Source organism: Henckelia pumila, chromosome 1, assembly GCF_033568475.1.
Source record: "Henckelia pumila isolate YLH828 chromosome 1, ASM3356847v2, whole genome shotgun sequence".
Classification (NCBI taxonomy): Eukaryota; Viridiplantae; Streptophyta; class Magnoliopsida; order Lamiales; family Gesneriaceae; genus Henckelia; species Henckelia pumila.
In genome coordinates this window covers 105,292,863-105,306,359 of record NC_133120.1, presented here as the reverse complement: position 1 = coordinate 105,306,359, position 13,497 = coordinate 105,292,863, and the positions used below count along the sequence as shown (strand labels likewise).

At 34.7% G+C, this 13,497-nt stretch overlaps 1 long non-coding RNA gene across 1 annotated transcript; it reads right to left on the bottom strand.

The window, feature by feature from the left end:
• Positions 1-250: 250 nt before the first annotated feature.
• On the bottom strand, positions 251-3,448 carry LOC140891950 (uncharacterized). Its single transcript, XR_012152666.1, has 2 exons — positions 3,158-3,448; positions 251-2,345 (listed from the first exon to the last, which is right to left on the bottom strand). It is a non-coding gene; the product is annotated as an uncharacterized lncRNA (long non-coding RNA).
• Between the last annotated feature and the right edge of the window lie 10,049 nt (positions 3,449-13,497).

The window sequence follows — 13,497 nt, the reverse complement described above, 5'->3', positions numbered from 1 at the left end:
CATGGGGCGATGTTGCTAGACGCTCTTACCATGATTCGATGGGCAAGTCAGAAATTATTGTTCCGAGTCCCAAGCAGCTGTGAGCCCACGGCTAGTTGTACCCTGAACCATTGAGGGTCACACAAGTAATGGATTTCTAATCCTCGTTGAGATAGTTAAATTTAATGAGTTAAATTTAGCGAACAAGAAGTAGGACTTCTTATTGTTGAATAGAGGGAGTGAGATTTCCTAAAATGACATCGGCGACGGCCGAGCAGAAATTACTGGACGCAGAGGCAGTGGAGTGCCGCCCTAATCAATAATAATAACAACATTGTGAACGTTGGTCACAATGTTGGTCAGGGAGCAGCATCAGAAGAAGACCACAATGAACAAGAAGTGGATACAAAAATAGATGCTGAAAGTTGGACGAAAGGCAATTTTTTGGTTCAGTAGTTTTGTTGGTCACAAGACAATGTTAAAGAGCCTTTTAATCTTGACTTTAGAACATGATGTTAAAGGCGTTTTTATTTTTTATGAATATGCTCAGTTCTCCATCTCATCCCCTTTTCCCCGATTCTTGGATCTCTAGTAATTCCTGCTCCGCCACCGTCGATGCCACCCCCACCGCCCGTATGCGACAACACTCCACTGCCTCTGCATTCAGTAATTCCTGCTCCGCCGCCGCCGATGCCACGCCCACCGTCCGCAGGCGGAACTTCTTGCGGCCGAGGTGGAGTTTGGTTCAAACTTGAAAATATACACGTTCCTACTCCTGTTAAAAAAACCCAAAATTACAACGAAAAAAAAATCCATTAAATCAAACCAACGAACACTTACTAGAATCATCACGAGTTTCTTGGACAAGACCAAGAAAGCCAAATGAGAATGTGGGATGCTTCCCACAGAATTGGTTAAGCAAGTAAGACAATTGCAGCAACCGGTTTACATGCATCAGGGAACATTTGCCGCCCTCTGCAATGTCATTGCAGAGGACGGTTTTGACGTAAGTGACACAAATACTGTTGATGATCTCAGATGCATTATCTCCAGTCGCAAAAGGCACTGCAATGTACCATGTAGAAAAGGTGGATGGAGAAATGATGAAAATAGATGAAAGAAGAATGAAAAAGGTAGTAACTGCCATGGTCATGACCATGAAAAGTGTATCCGGCGTATATAAATCTTATGATCTTGTTAGAGAACAAGATACCCTTTCATAAAAAAGAAACAAGATAATGCTACTGTAAATGAGACGTACTAAATTAGTCTAATAACGCGTAAAAGTTAATTTGAGAAAGGAGTCCGGGTCCGGCTCGGCAAAAGGCCGACCCTTAACCGGCCGGCCCGTGGCCATTTCAGCCTCTCACATTATGAGTAAACACATTTTAATTTTCGAAAAACAAATCTCACCTCCCTTTCAAAAATCCGGACCTTGAAAATTCCAGCTGCTAATCACTCCAAGAACGATAGAAACACGGTAGAACCAAACTCTTCTTTAGAGATCGAACTTCAAAAACAGGTTTGTAATGGAAAAATATGGGTTCCTGCGACAACACTCCACTCCACTGCCTCTGCCTCCAGTAATTCCTGCTCCGCAGCCACCGATGCCACCCTCGCCGCCCGCAAGCATCAGCGGTGTCAAACTATGGCTTATAGGCACCGTTGCATTTCTAACGGCTGGAGGCATCGCCTTGAGATGCCGAATATGGGCAGTCCAAATCAATAATAATACCAACATTGTGAATGTTGGCCACAATATTGGTAAGAAAGCAGCATCGGAAGAAGACCAGAATGAGCAAGAAGTGGATATAGAAATAGATGTTGGACGAAAGTCAATGATTTTTAGTTCAGTAGTTTTGTTGGTCACAAGACAATGTTAAAGAGCCTTTTACTTGACTTTAGAACATGATGTTGAAGGATTTTTATTTTTTATAAATATGTTCAGTTCTCCATCTTACCCCTTTTTCCCGATTCTTGGATCTCCCTTAGCTGTCGAGAACTATAAGAAACTGGAAAACAGTGGGTCCAAGGAACGGCAGATGCTGTCAGGCAATTTATATGGGTATTTGAGGTGAGTATATATATGAAAGCAACTCCATATTCTTTGTTGTTGCCTGTTGGCTCACCGTAATTTCTATGTTTTGCTTTGATAAGGTCCCTTTATTATCCAACGAAACTGATTCTTTACCATGATGCTTCCTTGTATATGGTTCCGAGCTAGGGATGCCATTTGTAAGAATTCTGCCATACTTCTTCATTTTATTATCATGCAAGTTTTCGGCCAGATCGGAACTCTTTGTGCCTCCAGAAGGGGATTGCATGCGAAGACCTGATCAACTTGAGACGCTTAACCCATCTGTTGCCTGAAATGTACATAAGAACAGCGGCAGGTGCAATTGCACACTCTAGAATTATGAGAACCAACTGATTGCGAAATGGAAAGCAACATGAGAATATATTATGATAAACATCATCGAGAATATATGGCCATGCAAACATCCAATATTAAACCAAGAAATCTTGGACATACAAACAAGATTTGAGTACATATTTGGTCTAAAGCTTTGGTGGAGATCCTATACGTTCTCGATCGATCTATGCCAAAGCTTGTGTGTGTGATGTGCCGACAACAGGTGGCCGGAGACTCGGGATTACATGTCCATTTACGTACGATCTTTGGTCTAAAGCTTTGGTGGAGATGGGTTTGGTTTGGGTACTTTCAAGATCAACATGGGATTTATTTACAGCGGATTTTGGGAGTGGCCTAAGGTAGTATCTTTTGGTTTATGATTGTTCATTAATGTTTATATCGGTTGTTTTGGTTGGAAAGGAATGGGAGGATTTAATTAATTGTTCCGATCTATAAGACTCGCTTCAAGAATATGTTGGGATAAAATCAAGTTTAGAGTTGCAGACTACAGAGTTTAAATCATTTTCGATGTATCAAATCTGTATAAGGATCGGAGTGGGAGTTCTATATAATTTTGTTAGCAGCTTTTGAGCCTAAGTTATAAGGTGTGACCGCTGATTCACTTTTTGTAATTAATCTAGTAATATATAGTATCATTTCCTATCAAAAATAAATGTAAACTAAAATTTTTCATTTCATTTTTTCAACTTAACAAAAATCTTAGACAAAAACAGATTTCAAGTAGTCTCTAAATCAGATACGTACTCTCGGAACCTAATCATTGAGATATCTTGTGGAGGAAGAAGCTAGCGATCGATGTTTTTGCTCGGCGGTGTGAGATAGCTTCTTCTTGAAGCTGCAGGAGATCAAGGAGGAAGCAGGGGAGAATTGATCGAAGAAGAGGACCAAGAATGAGCAGTGGACAAGGAAGAAGAAATTAATGGAAGAAGAAAGATAAAAGTAAAGGTGGTTGGTTGAAAGGCAACTTCGTTCACGGTATCAGAAATCACACCATTTCCCACAAAATTCACTCCATTTCCAAACAAGGAAATTAGAAAATTGGGCACGCAACCCATTGTTTTAGAATCCGAAAGCAATGGAATAAGAACACGAAGTATATCACTACACCTTTTGCTTTTACGCACCTTTTTTTTAATTTATTTTTAATAAGATACTTTAATCCCACCCTTTTTTATAATAATGTTTATTATTTCTCAGTGCATCAAAATCAGTATAGATCAACATGAATTCGGTAATGCCTCTCGGCTTCACAATAGGATAATGCTGGCAAACATTATTATTAATTTATGTCTCTATAATTTATCTCATCCAATCTCGTTCTTTTCGTTATATTATTTATTCATCTATTAATTATTAATTTTACATCAATCAAATCATTAATAATTTATCTTACATCAATCAAATCATTAATAATTTATCTTACATCAATCAAATCATTAGTAATTTAATTCATTATATTACATATCTATGTATTATTTATCACATCACTCAAACCAAACGGTATAAAGGTACAATCAATATATCGTACAACGATATTTACAACAATTATATCATGATATTTTACTATTATATCGTAAAATTTTCACATTATATCGTGAGATTTTATATTCAATGTATCATGAAATTTGATAAATCAATTTTTTGTATATGATATAAGAATTGTTGTTCAAGTTTTGTTATAGCATTTTTCTCGCACAGCTAGCATTTAATGAACATGATAAATTTGACCAGAACTCAAGAACACACTCTTCCTCGTATAATTAATACCAATAATTTTGAATTTTATATTTAAATTCAAAAAATATATATATATATACCGTGTTACCGCGTTCTAGAAAAATAATAGAACATAAATAGCTGGCACTCAATTAAGTTTTTTCCATCTATGTTATTAACTATATTAAGTTCTTTTTTTTTTTTTGACAGAACTATATTAAGTTTTATATTAAGCTTGTATATAAATAGCTGGCACTCAATCACAATGCGTGTGCAAGAAAAATAATAAAATATTATATTTAAAAAGATATTTAAATAAATTTTAAAAACAATGACTTATTTAAAATATAGTTTTAAAAATAACTACCTATCTTATATTTTTAAAAAAAGATTAAAATATTTATTAGAAAATGTTATTTTTTAAAAAATCGTCAATAAAGAGATACGAATGTATAATATAATTATAGTTGTAAATACAATGTCACCAAATTAATCAAAAGTTAGTTATGACTAGCTATAGAATATAGACTATAGAGGGTAATAAGGCCTGAGGGTATCTAATTTAATTATATAGCATAGATCAACATGAATTCGGGATATTTACTTTAATTATAAAGTATAGATTAACATGAATTCGGGAACGTTGGTATCTTCTCCAACAATATAAAAATTTAAAAATAAATAAAACATTACATATGGGTCAAATGAATAATATTGTTGTTCATGGAGAGCAGCAGCAAATTACGTCAGCATAGCTTTGCAGTTTGGGAACATAACAAATTCCAAATCTAAATTTTCTGGCTATGCAATCTGTCATGCACTCATCGTTTCCAAACGTAGCCGTGCAACTCAAGTAGCAGAATGGGTCCACAGCTTCCTTTTTACCAAAACCATCTTCATCATCAAATAAAATCAAATTAACTTTATATTAAATTAAAATCATAGAATTACAATATTTCTTTATAAACTAGCTAATTTGACTCCTTAATAACATCTCAATACTCTCTTCTTCTTCTTCTTTTTTTTTTTTTTGGAAAAATGACCTCTTCAAACGTAATAAAAATGTATTTATATCGTAAATCGGAATTAGTCCTCGTAAGTTACAATTCATAAAATATGTAACACAGATACGTACCTAGGGGTGTGATGGATGTAGCATTGCCAACGATCACCGATATAATCAAACAAACAACAATAAAATTATATTTGTGCAATATTAATCCCATTGTAAATATAATATAAGAGTGTAAGTAACTTTATGCTAATTATATACAAGAGATTACAAGATGATATCAAGAGGCCATTGGAAAATTTTAATAATGGCAAGATTGACATGCCATATATTTATATATATATATATATATATATATATATGTATACGAAGCTACTATATTATTGAAGGAAAAAATATTTCTAAGAGATATTTTTGTTAAAAGGGGAACGACTCCTAAATTGACAGGAAATAAAATATTCATAAAAGATCTTTTGCTTATAAGGAGAACGAATAAATATTAAACATTATTGGTTATTGGAGGGAATGTGATCTTACGAATTGCGATGCTTATAATACTATCAGAAAAGCTTTCTCAAAAAAAAAAAAATACTATCAGAAAAGCTTTTCACCAGCAATAAATAAAACTTATCATATTGTAATGCCTTTTTTTTTTTTTTTTTTTAAAAAAAATACATTACATTTTTATGAGCAAATTGGTGATAAATCCCCAAACCCAAACTTGACTTTGCCCTAGCTCCTTACCCATAAGATTCTTTGCAATAGCTCCCTAGGACCCCAAAACTTGAATATTTAATTGTTTAATTCTTGTACTGGATTTATGCTTTTTTTATGCTAAAAATCTAAAGACTTTATGCTAAAATCCGAAGATTTTGTGCTTATTCATAGTACAAAGAATTATCCGTAAAAATGGTATCAAAACCTTTGGTTAATTATTCAGACATAATATTATTCATTAATTCATACTTTTCTTTGTTGAGGAGAAGATTTTTTTTTTAAATGACTTCAAACGAATGTTTGAATCAAGATGATTTTATTTATATGAAATCCTATAAACAAGTTAATCTATTCACAATAGATTACTTACAACAGGTTGTGATTAATGCTCTTAATTTTGAAGAGATAAAGAAAAAATAATTTCTAACAATCAATTTTTAGAGATTACCCCAGATTCCTCTAAAATCTCCGGAGATCTTAGAGAAATTCAAAAGACGGTACAATATTACAGGAACCAGCTGTATGAAATACCTCGGAAAATTGAAGAAATCCTTAAGAAACAAGAAGAAATTCTTGGAAACCTAAAGGATCTTCAAAATAAAATCATAAATCTAGAACACACTTCGGGTTCTAGAAAAGGAAATACAGGAGGAAGGCTACCACTCTCATTTGGTACCGAACCTTTGTTACATCAGAAAGGTAAAACCAAAATGGTCCAAAAACCTTTAACCAATGATGAAATGATGATTAATCTTATAAAAGCATTATCAGAGAAAAACACTATCTGATGACTACTTTAGAAAGATTAAATCTCGAGGATCTACAAGATCTTGCAGATTTTTTTGCGAATATCAAAGTAGTAGATCTAAAAATGAATTCCCCTGAGGGTGAACAACCCATAGGAAATCCCCCAAGATATGTGGTTAAAACAGAAGAACCACATAGTGAGTTCCAGGTTGGAGAAAATTCACATCCAGCAGGAACCAGATCAAGAAGGAGTAAAATCTCTCTCCATCAAACTCCTTACGGAAAAACTGTTTTAGATTCAATACATCCTTACGGGGTTTATATTAAACCTTGATGTTTTGGACTTCAAAAACAGAAAATATCTTATAGATGATTGGACGTCAGCTATGAGAATAGCAGCAGGGACATTAGATCTCAATAAAGAAGGATTCATTAAACTTCTAGAAATGAGTTTAATGGGATCTGTTAAGATCGCATGAGAGATGACTATGCCAGAAACTAAGGCATCAATCTTAGCAGGAGAATCCCTCAGCGAGATTGGAGAAAGAATGGCCACCCTATTTAAAGCACAATTCATAGGGGTGGACTATTTCAATAATCAAGATACAGAAAAAATAGAAGATATACTCAAGCTCTTTATAGCCTCGAGTTACATGATATCTGCTTAGTTGATGAATACATTATGTTATTCACTAAATACAGATGGAATTCGTGAGTCGAGGAAAATATAGCTATTCAGCTATTTTTTGCAAAAATGCCAAGTTCCTGGAGAGAAATGCTGATTAAAGAATATGTTCCAGGCAATCTTGATACATTGGCAAGACGTGCCTCCTTTTTGAAAGGAAAATTAGCAGAATGGTGTCATATGGCAGCATTACAGAAGAACTACAAGAAAATAAGGGGTATAGATAAGCGTACACCTTTGTGTTGTAGAGAAAATGATCTTCCAACGATCATTGAAAACAGATCACAGGGATTTAAAAGGAAGAAATTCAGAAATAATCCCTATAATAAAAGAATAAAAAGTTCTTGGAAACCAAGAACATTTTGGTCCAAACAAAAGGCCAGATCCTATAGATCAGGTAGAAGAAGTGGACCTACAAGAACATCCACAATAATAGGCTCATCACAAAGCAGGGGAAGAACACCATCAAGAAGAACTTTCAGAAGAACTCATACAAGAGCAAGTGAAAGTTTCAAGGATTGCAACTGCTGGACATGTGGAGCAAGAGGACATATATCTACAAATTGTCCAGAAAACGAGAAAAAAAGAGTTAAACTCTTTGAAGCAACACCAGATATGGATGATGCGGTCTTCTTTCAAGATCTAGTCCAAGTATATCAATTTGAGGATATCCCATCAGATGAAAGCATATACGAAGAAGAGATATTGTTTAGTCGAGAAGTTTCTGAGAATGAATCAGAATCAAAATCAGAGTAAAGAGGAAGTGTTTCGTCATGAAACACATGAAAGTTTGGCTGAGTTCTTTAGCCAAACCACGATATCTCATAATATGGTCCAAAGGATTATGAGAGAAAATCCAACATTACAGAAGTACCAAGGATTTTTGGCAGGTCAAGTTGAAAGAGTCTTAGAAAACCTAGGGCTAAGACAAAGAAGACATAATTTGATTTATAAGGTATCCAGAAGGGAAATGGCGATCCCTATGGAATTAACCAGTAATCAAATTAAAATGCAGTTAATTCCCTTTGAAGAAATTCGAGAAGAATTAAAGAAATTAAAAGCAGAAGTAGCAAAGACAATGTCTTGGATTCATATTGGAGAAATCCAGATTATGATCAAGGCTACTTTTAAAGAGAAAATAGATTCACCCATAGATATCGTAGTATGCGATAAAAGAATGGGAAATATACAAGATGCGGTTCTAGGAACTATCTCGGGAAATTTATGTGCAAGAAAAATTGTGGGAGTTATTTATCCAAGAATAGCCTACAATTTAGCTGATAGAAATTTTAGTCGAGCCTTGACTTTGCATCAAAACTTCAAGGAAAAAAGACTAATGAAGGAAGGTAATAGACCATATTCGATTACGTATCAAATTTCTTATGCTCTTTTTAATACTCACCATTCTGAATTATTTATTAGAAATGAGTTCATTGAAATTCCAGAGATCTTTGGAAAAGTTGCTCAAGCAATATACCCGGAAAGAATCGAGTTTTCTTTAATTCAGGAAACAGACATTCAAATTCAAGACAGACCGGTTCTATACAGAGACCTTAAAATAGAACCCGAAGGTTATCTTTCCAAGGAGACAGAATGACAAGCAGGAGATGGGACAAATCTCCTATTCAAGAAATTCCACCAGAAGAAAAAGAGTTTTCTATAATAGGAAAAATTAGATCTCCAGAAGGATGGAAAGAAGTGAAAATAGTATTCGAAATTACAAGTCATCAGAACTTGTTCCCTTGTAACTCGATTTACTATTTGGAACAACAAAAAAAAGGAACTTACCAAGGAGTGATAAATATTGAAGAATTGGAAGTTCAAATCTGGGGAATTCCAGGAAAAGAAATGGATCAACTCATTCTTGGTCTAGAATTTCTGGAGGACCATAAACCATGAAAAGCCTTGAAAAAGGAATAGAGTTCATGGCAAAAGAAAAGACTTGGAGGATTCAATAAGAATTCTACTAAATGGAAAACCAAGAGAATTGGATAAGGGACAATCCCTTAATCAGATTCGAGAACTCTGTTCACAGACAGAGGAAGAAGCAACAGTTGAAATTAGTAAGTCATGAACATGATTTACTAAAACGCATTGAAGAAGTAGAAAGGAGTAATCATACTTTACTTTCTGAGGCCTTAGGGAAACTAAAGGTAAATAGTCTTAATCGGATTACTGAGTTACAACACAATCTGTTAAAAATGGCGGGGCCATTTAGTAATCCCTTTAAAAAATGACAACAAGTCCTTTCTCCATATACATTCCGATAGGGATGTTATATGAACAATATAAGGCTGAGTATTTTGCAGCTTATATTGACTCGGGAGCAGGAATTTGTATAGCAAAAAGAGGAGTCTTTCATGAAGAATGTGAAGAGAAATTGCCAAAAATTGTTGGACGAGATTTCTATCTCAGAATTTTAATTCTTTGCAAAGGAATAAAACAAGCAGAGATCCTTATGGGAGGTGCAGGTCAAACACCTTGGTACAAGGTAAAAACACCACCAATCTATTTCCATGATACAGGAGCTGGTATCATGTTAGGAAATAACTTCTTACAAATGTTTAAGAAGTGCACACAAGACAATGAGTCAAGAAGACTTATGTTCACTACAATTTGTGATCATAAAATTATCGTTCAAAGACTCAAGGTTGCTTTTTATCGACAATTGCCGATAACATTTTGCAGCCAGCGTGGTGATAAAAGACAATTTTTTCACCCAAAAATGAAAGATCCAAGAAGGTTTGGAGAAATCATGTTGAAAATAACAACAGAACAAGAACTCCAAACAGAGGATATGGAGCTTCTCAAGGTAACTCTAAATCACAAAGATATAGAGTTAGAAAATAAAGTATCCCTTGAAGATGTCAAAAAAAGGCTCAAAGAAAGTTACAACGAGCATCCTTTGGCATGGTGGGATAGAAATCAACTCAAAGCCAGTCTTACTCTAAAGAAAGACAAATAGTATGGATTCGTCAGATATAAGCCTATCCCGATTAACATAACAGATCAAAGGGATATGAGAATGATTATCAAGGAACATTTGGACCTTGGTTTAATCAAAGAAGGAGTTTCACCATATAGCAGCCCAGGTTTTCTGGTTAGAAATCATGGTGAAATAAAAAAAGGGAAACCCAGGCTAGTTATTAACTACCAAGGTATTAATAAAATCCTGGAGTTTGATGGGTACTTCATACCAAGTAGAGAACACCTAATTAGCTGTGTACGAAATGCTAGAGTGTTCTCAAAATTTGATTGTAAGTATGGATTTTACCAGATTCGAATGGAAGAAGGAAGTAAGAAATTCACAGCCTTATCTACTCCACAAGGAAACTATATTTGGGATGTTATGCCTATGAGATTAGCTAATGCACCCCAGATATTTCAAAAAAAGATGGATAACCTTTTTAAAGATTATTTCAACTTTATGTTTGTTTATATTGATGATATTCTTATAGCATCAAAAAATATAGACGAACATGATAAACACTTAGAGATTTTCTCTAAAATTTGTAAACAAAAAGAACTGGTTTTATCTGAAAAGAAAGCAGTTATAGCAACAAGGAAAATTGAATTCCTCGATATTGAGATTGATGAAACTGGAATAATTCTACAACCCCATATTGTAGAAAAGGTAAAGAATTTTCCAGATAAACTCAAAGATATAAAAACAACTCCAGAGTTTTCTTGGAGTAGTTAATTTTGCAGGGATGTTCATTAACAATCTAGTAATGTACAGAAAGGTGTTCAGTCCTTTGTTAAAAAAGGACGCTAGGTTTATATGGACCGATGACCATACTAAAGGGGTAAACTAATTAAAAGAGATATGTAAGAATCTCCCAAAAATGGCTATACCAGTAGATGAAGATGATCTGGTATTATTTATGGATGTCAGTGACGATTGGTGGGCAGCAGTCCTTACCAAGATCACTCCAGATGGGAAAATACCATGCAGATACTGTAGCGGTCTTTTTTCAGAATCTGAGGTCATTAGATGGCATATCAACGAGAAGGAATTTTATGCAGTTAAAAGGGCTTTTGAAAAATGACCATTATTTTTATTTGCTAAAAAATTCACTCTGAAGGTTGATAACACCCAGATAAAAGCTTTCCTAAAAAAATAAGATTGAATCTAAACCTGAGAAAGCTAGGTTATTAAGATGGAAAGCATTATGTCAAAATTATATTTTTGATATTGTTATTATTAAATCTCATGAAAATATTCTTGCAGATTTTTTAACAAGAGATGGAAGGCAGTGACGTGGATTCTATCATGAAAATGCAGAGGCATCTCAGAGAACACCTTGGATTGCTTCAAAACGAGTTCAACCAGTTAGCCTTTAATGCTGAATGGCCGGCAGGTTACAACAAGCTTATCGGATCAAAGTATCTAATCGAATTACAGGATGTATGCAAGCTCAAACACAACTATGGGCTGCTATTCAAGGGCCAATTGTGATATAGAGAAACCATTGGTTTCTCATAAACAAAATATGCTAAAACCATTGGTTTTACAAGAACAAGAAATACAAACACCGGTTGTGAAACAAGATGTTGAGGAATCCAAAACTCAAGAAACAAGTGCTGATCTATCATCAGTCTTTGATGATCTGTATGAAGCAACAATTGATGAGGATAACTCATCAAGTCAACCCTCCGCCTCTGGGGTAAAAGAGGAAGAGATCAATCTTAGGCCCAACACTGACAAGGGCAAATCTAAGATTGATACTAATCCATTTATTATTTCTTCATTCCAGGTTTATCAACAAATGTGGGAGAAATTGAATACAAAGAGTGAAATCAACCCGAACACTTGAAGGGTTGATGTTGCAGGAATATATCCAAGGGTTTGGCTAAAAAACAATGTAAATCCTAAAGATGTAAAACTCTGATATGAATTTGGGGCTTTGGCCTCAGTTTATACAACGTCACCAAGCTTCCCGGAGATATCACAGTTACCAAAATGGATCCAGGAAGCAGTCCAAGAAACATGGGCAAATAATGATCATTTGTCCAGAGGAGATGTGCTTGAGTTATACTTTTTTAGTGCAGCTCCAGTGTAGTAGCCCGTACCCTAATTGAGTAATTAAAAGATTAATTCTAATTAAATAAATTGGGTATCGGACGGATCGGAAGCTCCGAAGGCACGATCGGAAGATCCAAACAGGATCGGAAGCTCCGATGAGCGATCGGAGGCACAGATAATATTACGTCAGGCATGACGTATGGTTGGATCGGAAGCTCTGATCACCCCTATCCGGAGTCAACAACCCAAGGTATTCCCTGAGATGCTTCTGCATTTTCATGATGGAATCCACATCGCTGCCTTCCATCTCTTGTTAAGAAATCTGCAAGAATATTTTCATGAGATTTAATAATAACAATATCAAAAATATAATTTTGACATAATGCTTGCCATCTTAATAACCTAGCTTTCTCAGGTTTAGATTCAATCTTATTTCTTAAGAAAGCTTTTACCTAGGTGTTATCAACCTTCAGCGTGAATTTTTTAGCAAGTAAAGATAATGGCCATTTTTCAAAAGCCCTTTTAACTGCATAAAATTCCTTCTCGTTGATATGCCATCTGATGGCCTCTGATTCTGAAAAAAGACCGCTACAGTATCTGCATGGTATTTCTCCATCTGGAGTGATCTTGGTAAGGACAGCTGCCCACCAATCATCACTGGAATCTGTGAATAATATCAGATCATCTTCATCTATGGGTATAGCCATTTTTGGGAGATTCTTACATATCTCCTTTAATTGGTTTACCCCTTTAGTATGGTCATTGGTCCATATAAACCTGGCATCCTTTTTTAACAAAGGACTAAACACCTTTCTGTAAATTGCTAGGTTGTTTATGAACATCCCTGCAAAATTAACTACTCCTAGAAAACTCTGGAGTTGTTTTACATCTTTGAGTTTATCTGAAAAATTCTTTACCTTTTTCACAATATGGGGTTGTAGAATTATTCCAGTTTCATCAATCTCAATACCAAGGAATTCAATTTTCCTTGTTGCTATGACTGCTTTCTTTTCAGATAAAACCAGTCCTTCTTTTTTACAAATCTTAGAGAAAATCTCTAAGTGTTTAACATGTTCGTCTATGTTTTTTGATGCTATAAGAATATCATCAATATAAACAAACATAAAGTTGAAATAATCTTTAAAAAGATTATCCATCTTTTTTTGAAATATTTGGGGTGC